Source organism: Rhinatrema bivittatum, chromosome 6 (assembly GCF_901001135.1).
Source record: "Rhinatrema bivittatum chromosome 6, aRhiBiv1.1, whole genome shotgun sequence".
NCBI classification, from domain to species: Eukaryota; Metazoa; Chordata; class Amphibia; order Gymnophiona; family Rhinatrematidae; genus Rhinatrema; species Rhinatrema bivittatum.
In genome coordinates, this window is record NC_042620.1 from 72,652,536 (window position 1) to 72,671,744 (window position 19,209).

At 40.8% G+C, this 19,209-nt stretch overlaps 1 protein-coding gene across 2 annotated transcripts in view; it reads left to right on the forward strand.

Moving 5' to 3' along the window:
* LYPD6B (LY6/PLAUR domain containing 6B) overlaps positions 1-19,209 on the forward strand; it is a 301,641-nt gene that overhangs the window by 56,938 nt on the left and 225,494 nt on the right. For both annotated transcript variants that reach the window (XM_029605445.1, XM_029605444.1), the window contains exon 2: positions 2,672-2,777. The gene's annotated coding sequence lies outside the window, so the exon portion shown is untranslated. The remainder of the gene's footprint in view (positions 1-2,671; positions 2,778-19,209) is intronic.

Here is a 19,209-nt window from a genome sequence, read left to right on the forward strand (position 1 = left end):
CACTCCCCTTACAGAGAGATAGTAATGTTACTGAACATAGCAGAAGCTGCACTTCCTCTCTCTCACTGTACCAAAGACATACAGTATAAACATTATTTTGTGAGTTTAATAACTTGTATATTTTTTCTTTTATTGGTGCAAAAATTGTCACCTCCTTCCTCAGCTGTTTGTTCAAAGGGATTCTTTATCATTAGTTTCTCCAGTTATTGCCCACTAATTTTCCCTGTGTGTTTTCAGCTGTTTCTAGACAACATCTGAAAACATGCCATTCTAAACTTAAAGTTAACTATATGCACTTACCCGAACCCAGGGTGAGAAGACCTGGGTACTCTTTACCCTGAAGTGGAAGAGCAGCAGGGACTCATCACCTCTACAGAAGAGAAGTGTTTTAGACTTTGAAAGTGTTTTGCCCAGACCTTGCTCTTGTCACATGATAGTGGCAAGGTCAGCGCCATTTTGAAAAATGGCATTAACTGGACTGGGTGCTAGGCAATGCCCCGGCCCCATTGCGGGACCTTCATCTAATTTTTAAGCGGGGGCCTCTCTGGAACCCTAATGACTTTTTGGATACATTTGGGGAGGGGAGGGAGGGGACTCCCCCATTGAACCCTAATGATTTTTAGTTATATCTTTGGGGAGGAGGGGTGCCCCGGGGGGAGCATTATATGCCAATAAGGTTATTTTACTATTGGGGTAGAGTGGGTGGGGGTATCCCCCAAACCCAAATTACTTTAAAGTCAACCTTTTGGTGCGTCTTCATTGCATGTGAAATAGTTGCTTTTTTAAACCTTTGAGGAGTCGGGCCCGTTTTTGAGTGGCAGCCCCAGGTTGAGCCAGGGGTCAGCCCTGATCCCCACTCAAGCTTTTTTTTTTGTTTTTAGCCACAGCAAACGTTTGCTTTTGGCAGCGGACCTTTAAGGCAATGGTGGTCCATTGAGGTTTGGGCTGCCATCACACCTAAAAGGCTGTTAGCCACGTACTTTTGTCCCACAGTGTTTGACCATGAAACAAAAGAATGCACCATAGAACTGCAATGATTTTTCAGGAGAGAAGCCCCCACTATTGTGGTGACCCCCCCCCACCGCAATAGTGGGACTCTTTCAACCGAAAAAATATTGCGGTTTAATACATCCAGGTCTAAGTAGGATAGTGGATAAGTCTTAGAATCCAGCTAAGTAGCAGCAAAACCGCCACTTAGGCGGATAAGTCAGAACTTTTTCAGCTAACGAATATCTATTTGCTCGTATCTTTTACATGTTGTAGGGTAAATTTACATGTATTTTATAAGCCACTTATATATGATGCACATAGGTTATAAAATACTGGGTTAGATCTGCATGCGACCGTATACATATGTAAAGTTATCCTCCCTGGGTCCAATATTTTGCTTGTATTTCCATTATTTTTGCTCTATGCATTGTGTATTTCACTTGAATCCCCAGCATTTCGAGCATCAGCACATCAGACAATTCTCTAGTAAAGTTACAGAAAAAGCTCCAGTTCTGTCCTGAAAGTTCTTTAAGGTTATGAAAGTGACGAGTTTCATCTAATGTGGAGGGAGCTAAATAGCGTACTTGTGTATTTATTCTCTAAGTGCTGCCCACACTAATGGGTACATTTTAAAAAAGAGCGCGCGCGCGTACTTTTGTTCGTGCACATTTGTGCAACTTGCGTGCGCTGCCCGTTCCCTCTGAGGGTGCTCCGAAATCGAAGCGGCCTCGGAGGGAACTTTCCTTCCACTCCCCGCACCTTCCACTTCCTTCCCCTACCTAACCCACCCCCCGACCCTATCTAGACCCCCCCCCCCCCCACCTTTATTCGAAAAATTACTACTGCCTCTGGGCAGTAGTAACTTACGTGCACTCGCCACGCCCCCTGGCCACGCCCCTGACCGCCCCTTTTTGCAAGCCCCGGGACTTACGTGCGTCCCGGGGCTTGCGCGTGCCGCCGAGCCTATGCAAAATAGGCTCGGCGCACGCAGGGGCGTTTTAGAAGGGTTACACGTGTAACTTATGCTCGTAACCCTTTTAAAATCTGGCCCTAAGGATTTGGAAACCATCGTCTATAGTTAAGATCATTGTTCTAGTGAAATTAGCTAGCCCATATCAGACCTGATGAAGGTTCTACATAGATAAAGAGTTTCCTTTTGGATCTCTAGAAATACTAGAGAAGGTATGGTTTAGCGGTTATGACCACTGAACTAAAAGAAGAATCTTAGGATGTGAGTTTTGATCTCCTCTTTACTTATGATTTTCTCTGTGACCCATGGTAAAGGGGTAATAATAATATTCTTTCTCCTCTCCTCTCTTTGGAACCAGATACAACTATGTTTTGACACAACATATCGCAAAGCATGTTGGATTCTGTTTGAATGTCAGGAACTATAGAAATCCAAATAATTTGTATAATCTGGGAATTGACACATGCAAAAAAGAGCATGTAAATTCTGATAACTGAAAAGAAAATAAGACCTTTAACACATCTTACTGAAATCTGTGGTGCCCATGTTTACCAGTGTTTGTATAGTATTTTAGAGGGGGTAAAAAGGACAAGGGGCATGAGTAAGGGGGAGGGGTAGAAGAGAATGGGAATAGGTAAGTGCTCAGTTATAAAGTTCTTCCTTGAAATGAACTTTGAATATTGGTTATTTAACCTAATATTTTTTCTTTAGATAGCTGATGGAAAGTGTCAGCCATCATGTTACAGAAGATGGTGGAAGCACATTAAGGTCACTGCCGTCCCTCCTTCACCACATTGTGATATAACGCGTAGCAGAGGTATGTTAACTAATTGCCACGGCTTCTCACTGACCATTGTTTAAAAATAAAGCAAGCTTCCTTTTTTTTAACAAACAATGAAAAGTGTAAAGTTCTTACATATAATTTTGATTAAAACACTTAAAAGTCCTTCAACTAGTAGAACGCATTTTCTCTAAAATAACTAAAGGTGAATTTTCCAAAGTTGCATGTGTTAAAAATAGCATATACATGAGTATATGCTAAATTTGAAACCTCAACATACATGTGTAAATCAGGGTCTGCAAATAAATTTAAGCATATAAAAAAAGGGGTGGGTCAGGGGTGGTCCAGGGAGGGGCCAATATTTACGTGAGTAAGTTGATATTTTATAAGCAATTTATACATGTAAATGTGGCATCTTACTCCTGCTCAATATCTGGAGTAACTGATCGCAAACATACTAAAAGTGATAAAAAGACTGGGTGAGCGGGTCTGGGTGAAATGGGGAAGGATTTCAGGCTGAACAGCCAGGAGGGTCTTCATAAGCTGCAGATGGACTAGGTGAACTGGTAGACTAATTAATAAAACTGGTTATTTCATTTCTGTGTACATGTTAGAAAATGCCCAACCTATGGGGTAGATTTTCAAAAACGGCGCGTTGGCGTACTTTTGTTGGCGTACTTTTGTTGGCGCTCCAGGCGCCAACAAAAGTACGCGGGATTTTAGTAGATACGCGCGTAGCCGCTAAAATCCTGGATCGGCGCGCGCAAGTCTACCGATTTCGTGTAGCCGGTGCGCGCCGAGCCGCGCAGCCTACCTCCGGGGGCGGTTCCGGAGGGCGTGGCCCGCCCCCGAAACGCTGCGTTCCGCCCCGAAAACGGCGCACCGCTCAGCTCCGCCCCCAGACACGCCCCCGACACGCCCCCCTCAGAAAACCCCGGGACTTACGCGAGTCCCGGGGCTCTGCGCGCGCCGGTAGGCCTATTGAACATAGGCGCACTGGCGTGCAGGGCCCTGCTCGGGTAAATCCGGGCGGATTTACCCGAGCAGGGCTCTTAAAATCCGCCCCTATGCTTGTAAATGCGCCTTTAAATTACACATGTAAAATCTACTCATGTATTCCTTTAAAACTAGAAGTAAAGATTTATTTTTATTTTATTTATTTAGAATCTTTTAATATACTGATGTTCAAGATAAATATCTTATCGTACCGGTTTACAGCATAACAAGGGATAACCAAACGAGTAGGAGGAAGTTACAAAAAACAGGGTGTTGCAATTCGGGACAAGAGAGCAAGGAAGAATTGGCTAAACATAGTGTGAATATAGTGAAAACAATAAGTAGATTATAAACTTAACTTGATGAGTAACCAAGTAGGAGATCAGTCAGTTCTTCAGGGGTGCGTAAATCTATACGGGATTGACGGAGGTGGTGTTAAGGGTAGGAAGGGAAATGCCGAGGTCAGGGTGGGGAGAAAGACCAGGCAGTGAGTGAAGGGGGGGGGGGGGGGGGGGAGGAGCTGCGAATCTATCAGAGTGGCTTGCCTAATAATAGGTTGGAGCCAGAGGGCCGCCAGAGTTACTGAAGTTACAATGGAACAGAGTAGAACTGACAGGGGATTATGAATTGGTTAGGGGAAGGCTAGTTTGAAAAGCCATGTTTTCAGTTTCTTTCTGAAGGTGAAAGGGCATTGTTCCTGTCGAAGCTCTGGTGGTAATGAGTTCCATTGGGAGGGTCCGGCGGTGGACAGTGCACATTTCCTAATGGAGGGGTGAAGTGAGGATTTCGTGGGGAGGTTCGTTTAGAGATCCTTTATATGCCGCTCTGATCGGTCTTGCAGAGGAGTGAAGGTTGAGCGGAATTTTGAGTTGGAGTGTAGATTTGAAGGTAGATGGTTTTGTGGATAATGGTCATGGTCTTAAACAGGATTCTATAGTTGATGGGAAGCCAGTGTAAGTTTTTGAGGATAGGGGTGATATGGTCTCTTCGCCTTGAATTGGTTAAGATCCGAGCGGCGGCGTTCTGTATCATCTGTAATGGTTTAGTTGTGGAGGCAGGGAGGCCGAGGAGTAAAGCATTACAGTAGTCAATTTTTGAAAACAGTATGGCCTGGAGGACTGAGCGGTAATCATGATGGTGTAAGAGGGGTCTGAGCTGTTTTAGCACATGTAGCTTATAGAAGCATTCTTTTGTGGTGTTCCTGCTAGACCAGTCCGTATACGTGGGATTTCTCCTCTCCTAGGATGATGGAGACAGAGGACACACCTCTTTTATGCTCTCACTCTGGACTATAAGGAAGGTGTGTGGCCCTAGGCAGTTGCCAGTAATCTCTTGTCTCCTGCACCTGTGGACACGTGAGGGCTGGTCATTCACAACTCCCAGAGCCTAGGTAAGGCCCTGGCCTGGTGGAGTCTCTTTTGCTCCTGTTACAGCAGTCTCGCGGAACTGATTTTCCCAGTGCAAGCTTCCTCCCATGTGGTTTGTGTGTATGTGTGTAATCTCAGTAACTTTAGGGCACTGTGTACTCCTCAGGGGAAGGGTTACCTTGATTCTTTAGTAAATCAGTGAAAGGCTGCTGTGAATACTCAGAGAATGAGTCCTCAAAGCCCGCCCCCCCTCTCTCCCCCTCTCCCTTTCTTTGCCCTTCCTAACTACTATTTTTGAAGCAATAAAGTTCTTGAAAAAAAAAAGGAGAGTAACAAAAACTGGGAGAGAGAAGGAATATGCTGTACAACGTACAGATTAGTTGTATTATGGCAGGCCCCAGGGGTAGGGAGAGTGGGACTCTGTGCTTACCTGCAGTGTTTTCCCTCCTGGACATTGGGGCAGGACTTTCATGGCTCTTGCAGCCTGTTAAAAAAAAAAATTAAAAAGAGTGGCCACAGCCAGTGGCACTAATGCTGCGAGTAATGTAGGGCAGGCACGGCTGCGGGAACTGTAAATACTGCCACTGGGCATATGCAGGAAACAGTATAACAGCACTCAGTAAACCTGCCGGCACTATACACAAAGGCAGGAGATGTGGGGGATGTGGGACAAAATACCACCTCAGTGTGGCAGAATTCTTCTGCCCTGGGAGGATGGTCTCAACCCAGATTTGTAGGAGGATGAGGAAGACATCCCTTCCCCACTGGCTAGGGAAGAGCAATCCATCTACGATTCACTGATTGAGCCAGCCCAATGAACATTAGGAGAGAGAAGTTCATTGCCTCCAGGAGGGCAGGCCCCCATAGTTCCTCCCATGGACACTGCGGCAGGGAAAGCCCTGGCCCCACAGCTCCCAGTATAAAAGGGCCGGCTCTGCTAGAATTACCGTCTATGTCGGTATGGTCCTGACAGAGAGAGAGGCTTTGGTTCAGAATTTGTAGTAATGATGCACCAGGCGTTTTGTGCCCTGCAAAAGCCAGGGGGACCCTCTCCTTTTGGGACCTCAAGAAACAATCTCCCCATAGACAAGCAAGGGACCTCTTTCTGTTCATACTCCTACTGAAGTATCCAGAGAAGGCTCTTGGTCAGGAAACGCTTCAGATCATGGCTGTCCTGGAGCTTCCCAACAAGGAATTTACAATAGTCAGACTGTTCAGGAAAAAAGAGGTTTCAGCCTTTATATCAAGTATGTTATCTGCCTTAAAGAGGACAGATTCCAGCCCAAAGATATGGCAGACGGAGACCCCATTCCTCAGAGAATAAGTTGGTCTCCTAAAGTTTTTCCTTTACATGCCTTAAGGCGGATGGTGCTGTCAAAATTGGAACACCTCCAAGGGTGGCTCAAAGTGGGTAGAGTGATAAATAAGGTATGCCCTCTATCCCTGGAGGAGAGAAAAATCTCCTCAAGATACCCTGTGTAGACATATTGGTCTTGGGAGTAACACTCAAAATAACTTATCTATCTCTGTGGAGGGAGGAACTGCCCTAAAGGATCCTCAAGACAGGAAGATAGAATCCATTTTGAATCAAGCCTTTTCTAAAGACTTACAAGCATCTATCTGTGGAGGTTATGTATCTTGAGCATCCTTCTACTGGATTCCACAGTTCCCTGAAAACACGGAAACAGCGTGGCTGGAATCAGCCATAGCATTCTTTGCTGATGCTAAGTATGAAATCACACATTTAAAAGCCAGTGTATTAATTCTGTTATCTTCATTCAAACATTATAATGAAATGTAACTGGACCACAAAAGAATTGGCGTTTTTATACGACATATAATCATAGACCAGTGTAGCAGGTTCCCCATTCTCAGTGCGTTAGCCTTAACATGGGGTGCTACAGGTTTGGGAGGAAGAATAATGTTCCGGGGCCCTACTCTTCTATCTCCACGCTCAGACTGGAGGTAGAGGACCTCCAACCAGTGTCAGACAGTCCAGAGAAGGAGTAATGAGGCCAATAACAGCAGTAAGGGTATATAAAGGGTATATAACTGTATGGCTCACACCAATAGCCAGCTAATTCAGCTAATAATTAGGGTAGGACAATCTGGAAAAAATACTTACTAGAGTCCAAGAGTGGTGTTCAAATTAAATAGACTTTACTGTAACTTAAAAAGAATAATCCAAGCTACAATGCCAAACATCAGAAACAGCATCAGAAATATAATAGCAATAAATATTATGATCAGTTTATCCATCTTGGGTGTTGGCTCCCTTCTCACTTCCTTTGCACCATTATCCACGAAAACAAAATTCTTCCTTTGTAATGTGGGATAACTGGAATTGGGTTCACGTATAAAAGTAATCATAAGGTAGAAAAGTATCCCCAAACAAGAAAACTGCAGGGCCACAGTCTCCAAATACCCGACATCCAAAAACTCTACTTTTGTCAACTCTTCAACTCTCATAGCTGCAGGGAAATTCTCATTATTAATATATTTATTTATATATAGATAATTAATATATTTATCTTTAATATATTAAAACAGTTTCGCTACTACATAAGAAGCAACAACCTTGATTACGTTATACTGGAATATGTTTATATGTGGTGTAAAAAATGAGTTTTTTTTGTGGATTGGCACCTTGTATAATACCAGTTACATTTTATTATAATGTAGGAATGAAGATAATAGGAATAATACACTGCCTTTACATGTGTAAATTTATAATAGTTGGGACTAGTGTTTGGGTTTCCATTGACTGTTTATTAGTGGATGTTATATATGACCTGATGAGGATGTCCTCCCTGGCACTGGCCTAGGGGTGGCAGCAAGGAGGCTTCTGTGGTTGCGGAATTGGGTGGCAGAGTTAGCATCCAAAACACGACTTTGTTAGTTGCACTTTAAAGGAGGCTAACTTTTTTTGGAGAAGACCTAGAGAAATTTGTAAAAGATTTGAGAGAACGGAGACCCCAAAGATTACCTGAAGATAGGACAAGACTTGGGGACACAAGGGCCCAGACTACAGATGCCTCGGGACTTGCGCAGAAACAAGCCGGTTAGGCGATCACTTCTACACACTGCATGAACTAAGCTATATCCCTTTTGAAGAGCCAGAAGAGCTAAAGCAGAGCCCCCAGCAGCAGCTGGAGGAAGCTATGCAACTCACATACATATGCCCTCCCGGTCATAAAGAGGCACACCCCCACCAGGTTGATCCTCCCTATCATTGCGATATAATTTTTTTTATGCAGACTTGGTCACCTTCAGATTGATCCTGTCTTTTTTGCCTAAGGTGGAATCTTCATTCCATGTAAACCAGTGGGCATCTCTCCCAGCATATAGAAGGAGCAAATATCAGGGCAAGAATTCCAGCCTACACTTACTTAGATGTACCTTATTAGCAATATTTCAGAAGGATTGTTGGGAAAGGTTTGTCTTTTTTACTGATGATACCAATGTCTTCAAAGGGAAGACAGCCAGAAAAGTGTGGAAAATATGAGGAGGGATCTAGTGAAGCTTGAAAAATGGTCTAGAGTCTAGCAGCTAAGATTTATTGCTAAAAAATGCAGAGTTATGCATTTAGGCTGCAAAAATCCAATGGAGAAGTACAGTATTGGTGGTGAAATTCTTTTAAGCACAAAAGATGAGCGGGATCTGGGGGTGATTGTTTTTGATTACCTTAAGATGGCCAATCAGGTAGATAAATAGATAGTAAAAGCCAGAAAGATGCTTAGCTGCATAGGGAGATGAATGATTAGCAGAAAAAGGGAAGTGATATTGCCCCTCTATAGGTCTCTGGTGAGAACTAATTTGGAATATTGTGTACAGTTTTGGAGCCCATACCTTCAAAAGGATAGAAACTGTTTTGAGTCAGTCCAGAGAGCGGCAACTAAAATGGTCAGTGGTCTTCATTCTAAAGCATATGGAGAAAGACTTTGAGATCTAAACATGTACACCCTAGTGGAAAGGCGAGGTAGGGGGAGATATGATAAGACATTCAAATATCTTCAAGGTTGCCATTGTATGGCTAGAGAGAGAGTTCTGATTTCCCTATTGAGTTCCTTAAGAAAAGCAGAACTACATCTCCCTGCATGCAGTGGGGGTAAATCAGGCCTACCTGAACTTGCACATCTTGACATGGAGCTATATGGGTCACCCTGTCCATAAGCCAGAGGACTTTGTCGCAGCACATCTTAAAGTTCCATTATGTGACCTCACACTTCCATGAAGGGGCGTCACTTTACTAGCTGTCAGCCACAGCAAACCATTAAACCCAGAATACATTCATAAGAGAATTGAAAAGGCTACAAGGGGAAGAGTGCTCTTGATTCAAGAATTAGGAGAACTGGATTGAACCAAAATGTAATGATGACTTGAAGTGAGGTTGGCAAGAGTCCCAGCAAAGAGTTAAAGAAACTGTGTCTGTCCTCTACAGAAAAGGTTTGTTTAAACAGCTCTAGCGCAGTCTGACTTCTATACGCATACTGCTGTTTGTTAAGTGTTGTAGCTCACCTTGGGGAAAAATGCACCTTTTATTTAATGAATAATTCATCTTTTATTTAAATGCACCATTGAATCCTTGTCAGGTGTTTGGCAGTGTGAATAGCAGGACTGTTCTCAATGTGAAAAGCAGTTTTGTTCTACAGTACAAGTTCTTGCATTTTAGTTTTTCCAGCTCTGGTGAACCATTGCTGTCTCCTAGCAGTTGTCATTATGCTGTTTAGTTTGACTTTTTAGCTTTAATTCCTGTATTTCATACCATCTTGCCACTTGAGCTCCCTCTATCACCCTTTCCTGTAATGCCTACTGTTAATTTTGCATTTCTATAATCATAGTTTACAGATTTAAAGACTTCAGTTTTTCTATTTAAAATCCATATTAAAGTATAATTATTGGGTTGTGCAGTTTTCCCAAGGGCTTTCCTCTAACACTGAAGATAAAGGGATTCCATGTACATATCTGAAAAGTCGACAGTATGGAAATGTACAGCTGCAGCATAGGAGCACTGAAGAATGCAATAGACCCTGGGAGAATGTATAGGTTAAAGAAACCTTGCACAATAATGAGTAACTTTTCAAAGGACTACACTTGAAAAATTAGTATATACACGCATAAGTAGGCTTTATTGGCATTCATGTTATTATAGAAATATCGAACGTGCGTGCACATTTTTGGTTTTGCACACACATTTACTGGCACAAAAAAGGGGATGTCTAGGGTGTTCTGGGCAGGGGTCGAGGTCTGCACAGAAGTTGCTATTTTATAAGAGATATTTGCATATAAATTGTCTAACTTTTTTGTGCAATTTTACATCTGCTAATTGACTAGAACAGTTTTTTGGAAATACTGGGATAAATCTTCATGCATCTGCTTACATGTGCACATACAGTAATGCAAATAGGTTTGAAAGTTACTCTAAGGCTGTTATCTCCATATTCTCTTTTCCCCTGTTCTTTGCTGTCCATTGGCTGCTGAGGTGCTGTGAAAGAGGCTGGCTCTGAATCTGATTGGATGTACTGAGTATAGGGGGTTTGTATGGGGGGGGGGGGAAGAAAGGTAAAACCTCATGCATAGCTACAGCCCTCCTATAATATTGTTGAAGGGCCATCTTATTTTGAAATGCTCTTTTTAAAATAAAACTAATGGTTGACATATATGTCAGATTCAGAGCCAGCCTCTTTCACAGCACCTCAGCAGCCAATGGACAGCAAAGAACAGGGAAAAGAAAATATGGCGATAACAGCCTTAGAGTAACTTTCAAACCTATTTGCATTACTGTATGTGCACATGTAAGCAGATGCATGAAGATTTATCCCAGTATTTCCAAAACTGTTCTAGTCAATTAGCAGATGTAAAATTGCACAAATAAGTTAGACAATTTATATGCAAATATCTCTTATAAAATAGCAACTTCTGTGCAGACCTCTTGACCCCCGCCCAGAACACCCTAGACGTCCCCTTTTTTGTGCCAGTAAATGTGTGTGCATAACCAAAAATTAAAGATGATCCTGTGGATCTGGGTGCTTGAGTGCTAACCAGAAATACTTCAGAGGACGATTGAGTTTCCGCCATCAGTATTGGTATAATCACCTTTCAGTCTTTGAATTTAAGCCTCAGCGCCATTCTTGTGCATTTTCCAAACATTCCATGCTACTACCATAGACAACAGTTTCAATCCATCGGACCCAGACGTTACTGATTTATCGTTTGGTCCCATTTGTAAGTAGGAATTTCCCAGCAGCATGTGGATATTGCCTGCAACAGGCTTACGTCAAAGGCTTTAAGGAGCCACCCGTGTTCCCCGGACCCTCAGAATGAGTAATACCAATAAACTGTCACAAAATACTTTAGAACACATCATATTACACTTTATTTGCCATTGTTACATGTACCAGCTTTCCATATGTGACTGGCTGCCTTGGCTGTTTGAGAAAAGAATTGACGAAGTACCGCTTCATTGCTCGCTGACAGTCAGGTGCGCACCAGGGCAAGCCGCCTGCCAGTAAATCTAGTAACAGGTTCTTAGTTTTATTACTTGACTCTGCCAAGGAGTTTTCGGATCCCAGGCGATGGAGCTCTTTTTTGTTAAAGAAAGCTGGGTAACTGATGATAATCATTAATTTGTATTTTTAAATTATGTATGCTAGAAATGGGGTTTTTTTTTTTAGTTTGGTGGTGGTTATAACCTATATCAGCATGTTTTCTGCATAGTTTTATGCACAAGATGAGAGTTTCAGCTGAATTTATTGGGGGGGGGGGAGGGAGGAATACACAAACTAAGGAGCAACAGGTGAATAGAAAGGTTTGCTTTGCAAAGGGAAAACTGTTTCCTAATTATTTTTTTTTTAGTGGAACTTCTCTGAAGCAATTTTTAAAATCGGCTCTGAAATAGATATGCTTACTGGTAAGAACTGCAAAATGATTTTAATTCAGCAGTTCCTCCATAATCTCTGGGATTGTGAAGATTCAAGAATCGTCAAGTTCCGCAGACTGCTCCTTAGCAGCTTGATACTGGGTTCAATTGTTTCTTGTAACTGTACTATGTTCAATTTATACTGAGTTCTTTTGTTCTATGTAAAGCTCCCACCCCTTTCTTTGGGCGTTTCACCATTTTATGTAAACCGGAGTGATTTGTATTTCATACAAGAACCTCGGTATATAAAAATTAAAAATAAATAAATAAATAAATGGGTTGGTGTGACTGGGAAAGTAGAACCATTTCCTGCTTCAGAGTTGCCCTTTATAACATGATGCATACTGTATAAAAATGTCCATAACTCCGACTTCCAAGTCAGCTGTTTTGAAATGAAGTTTCAAACCATGTACAGAAAATGAGGTGCCGTGTCAGCCGGCGTGCCACTAGAAACCAAATTATTACATTTCACACTGCATGAAGAAAACAACCATTTCTGTTCCTTCGTTTCAGGCATGAGGAATTTCCAAATAGCTGATGTACATTTGTGTTACTCCTTTGCAGCTCTTGAAATGTTTTTTTATTTTGGTGACCTCAAAGAGCCCTTGTCCTCTACAGTCACACAAGGATGCATGATTATGGACTTCGGTCATGCAGAAGTTAATTGGCATGCAGGATGTCACATTGCTGTCAGGATACTTCATCCCAGTTTCTACAGTTTCTTCTTTATGCTGCCTTCTATTCCTGCATTCTTTTCTCCCCCCCCCCCCCCTTCTTATCCTTCTGATTACATTCACAGGTTCAATACTTGTCTAATGTTTAATGTAGCAGTTTCCTCTGCAACCAACAGCAACATATAATTGTTCCAAAAGAATCTGAGTCATAGGAAGGGTAGTACTAACCATAAACAGGCACATATTCTAGTCATTTTCCTTTTTGAATGACATTATATAATTGGGGGAGACCCACATTAACCGCCTGTACTGGGTGATAAATTACCTTACTATGATCTTTGACTCCACAAAAAGAAGTGAAGAGGCCATTCCCACCCCATCCTCCAGATGTCATATCTGTAGCCTTCTCCTCAGCCAGCAAGGTGTCGGTGAACAGAGTAACTTTTGCAGCTGTTTCCATCAGAAAACAGTGCTTTTCCTGTGGAAATGGCTTATTATAAAATTAATAACCCTCATGGAATAAATTAACAAAAGAAGGAAAATAACTATCTCAAAGGAACATAATGTCATTCAAAAGAATAAGAAAACAATGCTTGTACATATTTAAATATATCCTTACATATCACAAAGTACCAAATAGTACAAACATATACAATCACATAGTAATGTTCACTATTATAGCATAATTAATCATGTTTCACAAAAATCAAACACATCAATAAATATATAACAAGAAAGATATAGTTGCAGAGAAGAAGGTACAGAAAAAGGCGACCAAAATGTTAAAGGGGATACAACTGCTCCCCTATGAGGAAAGACTAAAGAGGTTAGGGCTGTTCAGCTTGGAGAAGAGACAGCTGAGGGAGGATATGATAGAGGTCTAGAATGGGTAAATGTGAATCGTTATTTACTCTTTCAGATAAAAGAAAGTTAGCATGTAGCACATTTAAAACTAATCGGAGAAAATTCTTTTTCACTCAATGCACAATTAAACTCTGGAATTTGTTGCCAGGGGTTGTGGTTAGTTCAGTTAGTGTAGCTGGGTTTAAAAAAAGATTGGATAAGTTCTTGGAGGAGAAGTCCATTTCCTGCTATTAATCAAGTTGACTTAGAAAATAGCCACTGCTATTACTACTATCATTAGCGTGAGATATACATAGTTTTTGGGTACTTGCCAGGTACTTGTAGCTTGGATTGGCCAGTGTTGGAAACAAGATGATGGGCTTGATGGACCCTTGGTCTGAACCAGTATGGCAATTTCTTATGTTCGTAAAACATAGCACAATGCAAGCACACCACACCATACATACCCACTATTATACATTCATACTTGCATCACTAATACCCATCCCTTACCAAGATGATAACTTTACCACACTCCTACAAATATATATAAAATACAACTATTCCATTCTACTTCAGTCCTCTTACATGAGTCTTCTCACTGCCTTGTTTCAAACTGTGTCTCAACTGAACTGCCCACAATTCAATTTTACTTTAATCCTCTTCCATAGATCTTCCTTTTATTTTGGTGTACTAGTCCCAATTGAACTGCCCTAACAAAGAATCCCTCAGTTCGTCTTGACAAGTTTCTTCAGGGGGGGAAATTATATCATGCCTTATAGCCTTTAGAAAATGTATAACCATATTTTCCAATGACTAATCTCATTATAATATTTAAAAAAGGACATAAACATCAACTAACAATTCCAAGTACTCACGTTACCCAGTATAAAGCCGTATTTTAATAGTTGAGTCACCAATTCACTCAGCACCAGGATAAAATTGATTCATATTCCCTTATATAGTTTAGTTACTCACATAACTTAAATCAATCTCATCATGGTCAACGATTACCTGGAACACATCTCTATAATCTAAAAAAATGCTTCTCAATTATATCTGAAACTTTCATCAATCATTCAAACAACACAAAAATGAAAAAAAAAACCAAGAAGAATTGAAACCTTTGAGAACATACCGTCAAGCTGCTAGTGTGCTACACCAACTATGTACCTATGTTATATAAATACCCAACTGTGAATAGACTAATAATTTAGTAGAGGAGTTTTAGCATTAACTTATCAGTTTCACCAAAAGGCTGCCCACTCAGTTTCATTATTTAACCCACTAGATATCACGATACACCATGCAAAAATAAATCATTGTTCTAAACACCACAATGCCTGGGATATATCCCCGCCTCTGCTTAAATGAACCTGCCGAACAACAAAAAATTTTAAATACTCGACCAAATGACTCTACTATATCCAATGTTGTACACGTGGCACATTGTCTTTTACCAGCCTGATGCAGCTCTTATGTTCAATGATCCTCTGTCGAATGATCCTTTTAGTTTGCTCAGTGTAAATTAAATTACAAGGGCATACCATGGCATAAATTACTTCCCTTGTTAAACTCGTAAAACATCCTGGTAATATATAAGAGTATTTTAAATTAGAATGTGCAAACATTTGTACCTCAATACGTTTTGACAAATGGAGCAACCTTCACATCTGAACTGCCAAATTGAAATCCCTATGAAAATGATGAGATATGGGTTCTCAAATTATGACTTTTTTTTATAGCAATAGGACATTATTAAAGGGAACTAACGAAGACAATATTGGCCAATGATCTAAAATTATTTGTTTAATACCTGATGTCCTAGATGAATAAGGAATGGCACAAACAATATGAGAGAGAAATTCTTTTATGGACTTTAGATGTAATTTATCCCTATTGGCATTTAGAGCTCTTTTGTAAGTCCATCTCACCTCTGTCTTTAAATATCCACGATCCAAAAATCTATCCATAAGTCCATGGCCCTGCATTTTATATTCTATGGTGGAGGAACACAGTCGACAAAATCTCAAAAACTGCCCCAAGGGGATGTTGTCTTTCAAAAAACAGGGATAAAAACTGGAGTTGTGAAAAAATGTATCTCTATCAGAACTCTACTGGTCCATCTGCTGTCTCTGGACTGATATAGGACATCTATGGACTACATGGGTGTCATTAATCTGTCTCCTGCCTAAGCTATGAGTATAGGTGAACTGCCTACATGTTAGTGGCCCCGAGAACAGACCTTGAACCAGACAGCCAGGATTGCTTCAAGGAGTGACTTCCCAGTCATCTACCAGCTCCTGTAAGGCATACATAAGACCAAGCTAGGTATTCAGAGTGCAAGTCATCTGGAAAGTGCAAGTTGAGATTAATTTTGCTTAAGGTGTTTTAGGGCATTTGGACCAAGAATGATATATGTAAATTAATTCACAAACGTAAAACAATATCTAATGTAATTTGTATGTGTTGTGAGCTTTAATTGCCACAATAAAGCCCCATAGAACCATAATAAATGAGAGGTCTAGTCTCTGAGTGTGGATTGTTATGTCTGATAATTAAGCAAGTTCAGATAATCTATAAGCACATCTTCTTTACATGCAGTCATTTTCTATGTACCTGCTATTATGATCATGAACCCTGATTTTCTAAACTTTCCAGAATTTGTATATATGTATGTATATATATAGAGAGAGAGAGAGAGAGAGAAAGAAATGAATTTGTTTGGATCATGCCCTTCTACTCGTAAACCCACATTCAGTACATATTACAGTACATAATAGCTAGTTCATTTAATAACTAATGAATTGACAGCTGTATTGAAGCCTTTACAGCAAAGATTTAATAAACAACTGATGAAACTACTTATAGACAGCCAGCCATCTCTGTACTAATGTCTCTTGGCTCTGATTTATCCTTCTGTATCCAGAGTTGACAACTCTCCATATAGAGATGAAAAATATTCCCTTTTAGTAGATCTGTTTGAGCCTAAGGGAAAAGCAGGTTATAAATTAGCAAAAAAATAAATATATGGATAGACGTGCTTATTTATTTTTCTGATTTATAACCTACTTTTCCCTTAAGCTCAAAGCAGGGTTTCTAGATCAAGTTGAGAAGATACAATCAACATGAAAAACAATAAAATAAGAATGTCAACCAAATAAAAAGATATAAGAGTAATAAAATTTAATAGAACATTTTCCAAACATCTAACAGCTTGATCTCGAATGATTATGAAGTGAACAGATCATCCATTTAAAGCTTGCTAAAAGAGCCATGTCTTCACCAGTAGTCCTTTGCTGTACATACTTTTCTGGGAAGAGAATGCCACAATTACAGGATTGCTCTAGAAAAAGCTTGCTGTCAAATCTTCTCCAATCTTGTCTTAAGAGAATGGCGGCATGTAAAGAAATGATTTCTGTTCTGTTCTTATAGTCCTGGTAGTCCAGATGATCTCTGAAGTATGACAGCCCAGTATCATTCAAAGCTATAAGAGCTAAAGATAATATTTCATATTATGTAGTGTAACTCAGTATTGGTGTGTTTCTCACATGATTACATGCTTGACAAAAGACCGGCAACAGCAACTTCCATATACTTCTAGTGGTAATCCATTATAAAGGGAGTTGAAGTAGTAAGAACATAAGAACATAAGAAATTGCCATGCTGGGTCAGACCAAGGGTCCATCAAGCCCAGCATCCTGTATCCAACAGAGGCCAAACCAGGCCACAAGAACCTGGCAATTATCCAAACACTAAGAAGATCCCATGTTACTGATGCAATTAATAACAGTGGCTATTCCCTAAGTAAACTTGATTAATAGCTGTTAATGGACTTCTCCTCCAAGAACTTATCCAAACCTTTTTTGAACCCAGCTACACTAACTGCACTAACCACATCCTCTGGCAACAAATTCCAGAGCTTTATTGTGTGTTGAGTGAAAAAGAATTTTTTCCGATTAGTCTTAAATGTGTACTTGCTAACTTCATGGAATGCCCCCTAGTCCTTCTATTATTCGAAAGTGTAAATAACCGAGTCACATCTACTCGTTCAAGACCTCTCATGATCTTAAAGACCTCTATCATATCCCCCCTCAGCCGTCTCTTCTCCAAGCTGAACAGCCCTAATCTCTTCAGCCTTTCCTCATAGGGGAGCTGTTCCATCCCCTTTATCATTTTGGTTTCCCTTCTCTGTACCTTTTCCATCGCAACTATATCTTTTTTGAGATGCGGCGACCAGAATTGTACACAGTATTCAAGGTGTGGTCTCACCATGGAGCATTATGACATTTTCCGTTTTATTAACCATTCCCTTCCTAATAATTCCTAATATTCTGTTTGCTTTTTTGACTGCATTTGACTGCATTATGACATTTTCCGTTTTATTAACCATTCCCTTCCTAATAATTCCTAACATTCTGTTTGCTTTTTTGACTGCTGCAGCACACTGAGCCGATGATCTTAAAGTATTATCCATTATGATGCCTAGATCCTTTTCCTGGGTGCTAGCTCCTAATATGGAACCTAACATCGTGTAACTACAGCAAGGGTTATTTTTCCCTATATGCAACACATTGCACTTGTCCACATTAAATTTCATCTGCCGTTTGGATGCCCAATCTTCCAGTCTTGCAAGGTCCTCCTGTAATGTATCACAGTCTGCTTGTGATTTAACTACTCTGAATAATTTTGTGTCATCTGCAAATTTGATAACGTCACTCGTTGTATTCCTTTCCAGATCATTTATATTTATTTATTTATTTAAGGGTTTTTTATATACCGAGGCACGTTTGCAAAACATCACCTCGGTTCACAATGTAACATAACTTAGCAACAAGCTTTACAATAATAACATTAACAGGGAGAGGGTTAACAAGGGCAGGAGATGATAATACGAGAATTATATACAAATGTACATGTTAGTTTTAACAAGAGAGTTAAACAAAGCAATCAGGCTAATTAGCAGGGGAATGTAAAAAGGGAAGGGGAAGAAGAGGAGTATACCCACAGTGGGTGGGGGTAGGGAGAGAAGATAGAAAGGGCAAGGGTCAGATGGGCGGTCATGTCGCATCTTTGGGGAGAGACAGTTCGTTAGTCAGGGTACGCTAGTTTGAACAGCCATGTTTTAAGATTGTGTTTGAATTTTTTGTAGCAAGGTTCCTGGCGTAGTTGAGAAGGCATTTTATTCCAGTGAGCGGTTCCTGCAATGATGAAAGATCGCTCTCTAAAGGTGGTATGCTTTATGAGCTTAGGAGCGGGTATTTGGAGTTTGGCCAGGTGATGCATTCTTGTGGGTCTTGTTGGAGTGTGAAGCTGGAGATGTTCTGGGAACCATTGCATGTCATGGTTATGGATGGCTTTGTGTATGAGCGTGAGTACTTTATATACTATCCTGGAGGTTACGGGGAGCCAATGTAATGATTGAAGGACGGGAGTGATGTGGTCATGACGGTGAGTGTTGGTAAGGATGCGTGCCGCGGCATTTTGTAATAACTGTAGAGGTTGTAGGGTACTTTTTGGTAAGCCTAGGAGGATAGCGTTGCAATAATCAAGTTTGGACAGGATCATAGCTTGCAGAACTGTGCGGAAGTCAGAGGTATGAAGAAGAGGTTTGATTCTCTTCAAGGTGTGGAGTTTGAAGAATCCGCTTTTTATGGTGGCTGAAATGA